Genomic DNA, 5,345 nt, shown 5'->3' with positions numbered 1-5,345 from the left:
AAAGCCGGAGGTGGCGCTGTGGCTCAAGTGGTAGAGCGCTAGCCTTGAGCTGAAGAGCTGAGGGACAGCGCCCAGGCCCAGAGTTCAGGCCCCATGACAGGACCAAAACAAAAAACAAAAAAAAAGAAAAATACCTGGCAAAAATCATTATAAACAATCACATAGCCAACCTGTTAGCTCAAAAGAATAAAAATTAGAGTCAGAGAGACTACTAAGAGTATTAGCATCTTGGAATTTGCAGAGATTCTGGGAAGGCCATTGAACTTCTCATGGAAGTTAGGATAGGGAAATCTAAGCAGCTTGCTTGCTTGCTTGTTTGCTTGCTTGCTTGCTTGCTTGCTTGCTTTGCCAAACCTGGGGTTTGAACTCAGAGCCTGGGTATTGTCCTTGAGCTTCTTTTGCTCAAGGCTAGCACTCTACCACTTAAGCAACAGCACCACTTCTGGTTTTCTGGTGGTTAATTAGAGATCAGAGTTTCATGGACTTTCCTGACCGGGCTGGCTTTGAACTGAGATCTTCAGATCTCAGCCTCCTGGGTAGCTAGGATTACAGGCGTAAGCTACTGGTACCTGGCAGGATGTTTTAACAGTAGACCAAAGATCTTGTTCTGTGGATTCTCCAGTAACTCTCTTGTTATTTATTTCTCTTTTTACACAAATGGAAGTCATTTTCAGTTACAACTTCAAGCGAGAAGCCAAACTTCCTAACAAAAGAAGGACTTTGTCTTATTCTTCTTTTCCTATAAGTTACAGAGAACCTGAGGATACTGGTTAAAAAAGCAGAGACTGTCAGCTTTCCTAGCCATACTACTGCTGAGTGGAGGACATTATTTACGTCAGAGAACAGTAGTTGATATGGGCATCACCCCACGTCTAGGCCAATCAGAACTCCATGTTAATTGGAACTATTAAGAAGTGCTCTTATTTCTTTACAGCCTCATGCTACTAGGAACCATCTTGCTGTCCCAAGAATGCTGTCTGAGAAAGAAGCCAACATGGGTGAAATCTAAGTTGTGAGATGGAGAAGGCTGGAGACTAGATGAAGTCTTTTTGAGTACCTGGATCTAACCATGCCTTAAGCGAGTATAATCCTGGACATCTCCTTTACACAACCCCTAGATCTCTTTCCCCTCCTACCTCACTTTTATTCCCCTTATGAAGAGTTGGATTTGGATTTTTGTCACTTAGCCAGAAATGTTTTAACTAATTCATGCCATAAATTGTATGTAGTTCTCATTAGAGTATAATTCAGTTTTTATTTTTTACTAGATCCGTTAGTGTTAAAGTGCTAAATTTGAATTGTTTGTTATAAAAATCAGATTAAGCTGGGTGCCAGTGGCTCACACCTGTAATCCTAGCTACTCAGGAGGCTGAGATCTGAGGATCACGGTTCAAAGCCAGCCTGGGCAGAAAACTCTGTAAGACTCTTATCTCCAATAAACCACCAGAAAACCAGAGGTGGCACTGTGGCTGAAGTGGTAGAGTGCTAGCCTTGAGCTGAAGAGCTCAGGGACAGCGCCCAGGCCCAGAGTTCAAGCCTCATGACCAACCAAAAAAAAAAAAAAATCAGATTAAGATCTAATTTGGTTAGCGTGTAAATTACTTAGCATTATCCTTTGCATAGTAGAAACCCAGGAAATCTTTTTTTTTTTTTTTTTTTTTTGAGTTTGGTCGTGTGGCCTGAACTCTGGGCCCGCTGTCCCTCAGCTCTTCAGCTCAAGGCTAGCACTCTTACCACTAGAGCCAGAGCGCCACTTCCGACTTTTTTCTTTTTTTGCTTATGTGGTGCTGAGGAATCGAACCCAGGGCCTCGAGCATGCAAGGCAAGCGCTCTACCACTGAGCCACCTTCTCAGCCCTCTGGTAGTTTATTAGAGATAACAGTCTCACAGGAAGTGGTGCTGTGGCTCAAGCGGTAGAGTGCTTGCCTTGAGCTGAAGAGCACAGGGATAGTGCCCAAGCCCAGAGTTCAAGCCCCACGACCGACAAAAAAAAAAAAAAGAGTCTCACAGACTTTCCTGCCCTGGCTGACTTTAAACCGTGATCCTCAGATCTAAGCCTCCTGAGTATCTAAGATTACAAACATGAGCCATTGGCACCCAACTCATAATCATTCTTTGTAGTTGCAATGATGTGCTTATCTACTGCTTTGATTAATGTGTGCTTCCCCTCACTGATCTAGCACTTCTACCCATATAGATTTTGCTCTAATCCATCCCCAACATTTAATCCAGTATGTGACATTCAACAAATGTTCACCGAATGAATTATTCTATGTAGTTAACCCAAACTGGATGACTTTCTTGTTTCTTGCAGTTTGGACTGTGACAGAATTTGCAAAGTTAGAGGAAGACAACCTTGTCCTGCCTAGATCTCCTATATTATCCATACTCCCAACATAGACATACAGAGAAATTTGTCTCAGTGAGAGTAAATTTCTATTAGATTGTGAAACCCTGTACCAAACCATTTTATTGAAAAACAGAATAGTTTTGGCGTAATGTTTGGAAAGCCTTGGAGAGGACCTCTCTATGCCTAGCAAGCAGCATCCTTGCCCCTGTGTATTTATAAAGTGGCACCTATTTAAATAGGGTGGTCTACTGTCCCTCAGGTTCTTTCAGGAATGTTTTGGAGGCTGTTGGAAGGTCAGGTGTTAATGAGGAAAAGGTCTTAGCCATGGGAGACTTCAGTCCCTTATATGAAAGTAAAGCAGGAAGGTGTATGGGTTATCTGGGGCACACTCCTTCAACACTTTCAGCTGAAGCAGCCTTCAAGTCTGAGCATTCCCTCACTGCTACCACATTCTCCCAGCCAAAGCTGTCTTTTGTCCCTTCCCCCAGCCTGCTTTCTCTGCAGTTGGGGAGTGATTCCCAGAGCCATGTGACTTCCACTGGCAAGTGACGATTACAGACGGTTTACCAGTCAGTAAAGCTGCCAGAGGCTTTTGTGCTGTAATAATCCTTTTCCTGTTTTAAACTCTGGGGATTTTTTTCTACTGTTGCCAATAGTTTTTCAAGTCAGCAATTACAGTGTAGATTATGTAATGGCTAGGTAGTAAAAATAGAAAAGACCAGGGTTTGCATCTATTTTAACCAAATCAAAACAGTGAAGGATAGAGAAGGGAGGAGGAGAAACTAGAGGTGAGGGAAAGAAATCATGTGACAAAAGATAATGGCATCGTATTATGTGACTGGATAATACAGACACGATTTACAGTGTATTTTTCTACCACTTTTGACCCAAGGACCTGTTATTTTCTCCTCAGCCTCATCCTGGGAGTGGGTCTGGCCAAGAATTCCTTCTGAGGATAGAAGATCCCCTGTGGATATTCCTTAGCTCAGCTGTGGTGTGTCAGCTACCAGAGTGACTAGTTGAGTGTGAAAGCCCCCTCTCAGGTCAATTATGTCTCAATTTCCAAGGACTTTGCCATTAACTGGTTTCTCTTGTTGCAGTGGTAGAGTTAAGAGTGGCTTATAAGGGTGTGTGTGAGTGAGATATCCCAAGTTTCTATCAGTGCTACGGTTAAAGCCATCAGAAATTTTTCAGTGTAATTAAAAATTACATATAAAAGGTGTGCTATACACCCCTATATACCTTTTATAGAAATACCCCTAATCCTTCCTCTTCTCCGCTCCTACTCCTCTGCCCCAGGATTGCTATCCTAAGCAGGACTACCACTAGTTTGTTATTTTACTACTGCACCAGTCCCCTGCCATGAATGAATGGATATTTGCTTCATTTCTTTCTCTCTCCTCCCCTCCCTCTGCTTCCTCTTTCTTTCCTTGCCTCTCCCCTCTCCTTTTCTTTCTTTTTGTTTTATAGCCAGTTCCAGGACTTAAACAAGCCCTGTTTTTTGCTGGTTAATTGGAGATGAAATATCATGGACTTTCTTTTTTTCTTTTTTGTTTTGTTGGTCATGGGGCTTCAACTCAGGGCCTGGGTGCTGTCCCTCAGCTCTTCAGCTCAAGGCTAGCGCTCTACCACTTGAGCCACAGTGTCACTTCCGGCTCTTTCTGCTTATGTGGTGCTGAGGAATCGAACCCAGGGCCTCATGCATGCAAGGCAAGCACTCTACCACTGAGCTATCTTCCCAGCCCCTCTCATGGACTTTTCTGCCCTGGCTAGCTTTGAACCTTGATCCTCTGATCTCATCCTCCTGACTAGCTAGGTTTCTATGTATGAGCCATTGGCACAAAATATTTGTATATACAAATATTTTGTATACACAAATATTTTGCACACACACACACACACACACACACTTGCCAGTCCTGGGACTTGACTTTAGGGCCTGGTCACTGTCCCTGAGTCTTTTTGTGCTTAAGGCTAGCACTTTACCACTTGAGCCACAGCACCACTTTTGGCTTTTTCTGAGTAGTTAGAGTCTCACAGATTCTCTTGCTTGGGCTGACTCAAACCATGATCCTCAAATCTCAGCCTTCTGAGTAGCTAGAATTTCATTAATATTTGAATTTTTCTAGAGACCTTTTGAATAACTTTTTTGTTGTTGTTTTGCAATTGTACTAGGGTTTGAACTCAAGGCCTGGCCATTCTCCTAAGGCTGGCATTCTACCACTTGAATCACACCACTACTTCTGGCTTTTTTTTTGTCGGTCGTGGGGTCTGAACTCTGGGCCTAGGCACTTTCCCTCAGCTCTTCAGCTCAAAACTAGTGCTCTATCACTTGAGCCACAGTAACACTCAGTCTTTTCTGCTTATGTGGTGCTGAGGAATTGAACTGGGGCCTCATGCATGCAAGGCAAACACTCTACCACTAAGCCACCTTCCCAGCCCTCACTTCTGGCTTAAAAAAAAATTATATTAAAAAAATTGTAGGTTTGAGCAACCAGTACCGTTTCCTTTTGAATAACTGTTTTTTTTTGGGGGGGGTCAGTTGTGGGGCCTGGGAGCTGTCCCTCAGCTCTTTAGCTCAAGGCTAGCACACTACCACTTGAGCTACAGCACCACTTCTGGTTTTCTGGTGGTTTATTGGAGATAAGAGTCTCATGGACATTCCTGCCCCGGCTGGCTTTGAACCGCGATCCTCAGATCTCAGGCTCCTGAGTAGCTAGGATTATAGGCGTGAGTCACTGGCACCGGGCTCCTTTTGAATAACTTTAAGGACTCTAATAGTAAACATTTTAGATGTCACATGGTACAAGTGGTGAAGATGTTTTTGGAAGACTTCTAAGTATGTGATAGATCACACCAGTCTTCTACCAGGTCATTTCCAAAGGCATACATAGAGTTGATCATTGAATTCCTTACAGCCCTTGAGTCTGCATAGAGCTCATTCAGAAAGCACCCTACTAGGTCTCTGGTGGCAGGGAGAGGTAGATACTCTGAA

At 43.4% G+C, this 5,345-nt stretch overlaps 1 long non-coding RNA gene across 5 annotated transcripts in view; it reads left to right on the top strand.

Moving 5' to 3' along the window:
* Positions 1-1,246, top strand: part of LOC105990154 — a 69,339-nt gene extending 68,093 nt beyond the window's left edge. For all 5 annotated transcript variants that reach the window (XR_001175287.1, XR_001175285.1, XR_001175286.1 and 2 more), the window contains exon 4: positions 935-1,246. This is a non-coding gene — a long non-coding RNA (uncharacterized LOC105990154). The remainder of the gene's footprint in view (positions 1-934) is intronic.
* Positions 1,247-5,345: the final 4,099 nt, after the last annotated feature.

Source organism: Dipodomys ordii, unplaced genomic scaffold (genome assembly GCF_000151885.1).
Source record: "Dipodomys ordii isolate 6190 unplaced genomic scaffold, Dord_2.0 Scaffold63, whole genome shotgun sequence".
NCBI lineage: Eukaryota > Metazoa > Chordata > Mammalia > Rodentia > Heteromyidae > Dipodomys > Dipodomys ordii.
Note: the sequence above shows the minus strand (reverse complement) of the source record. Positions and strands in the feature narration are given on the sequence as shown.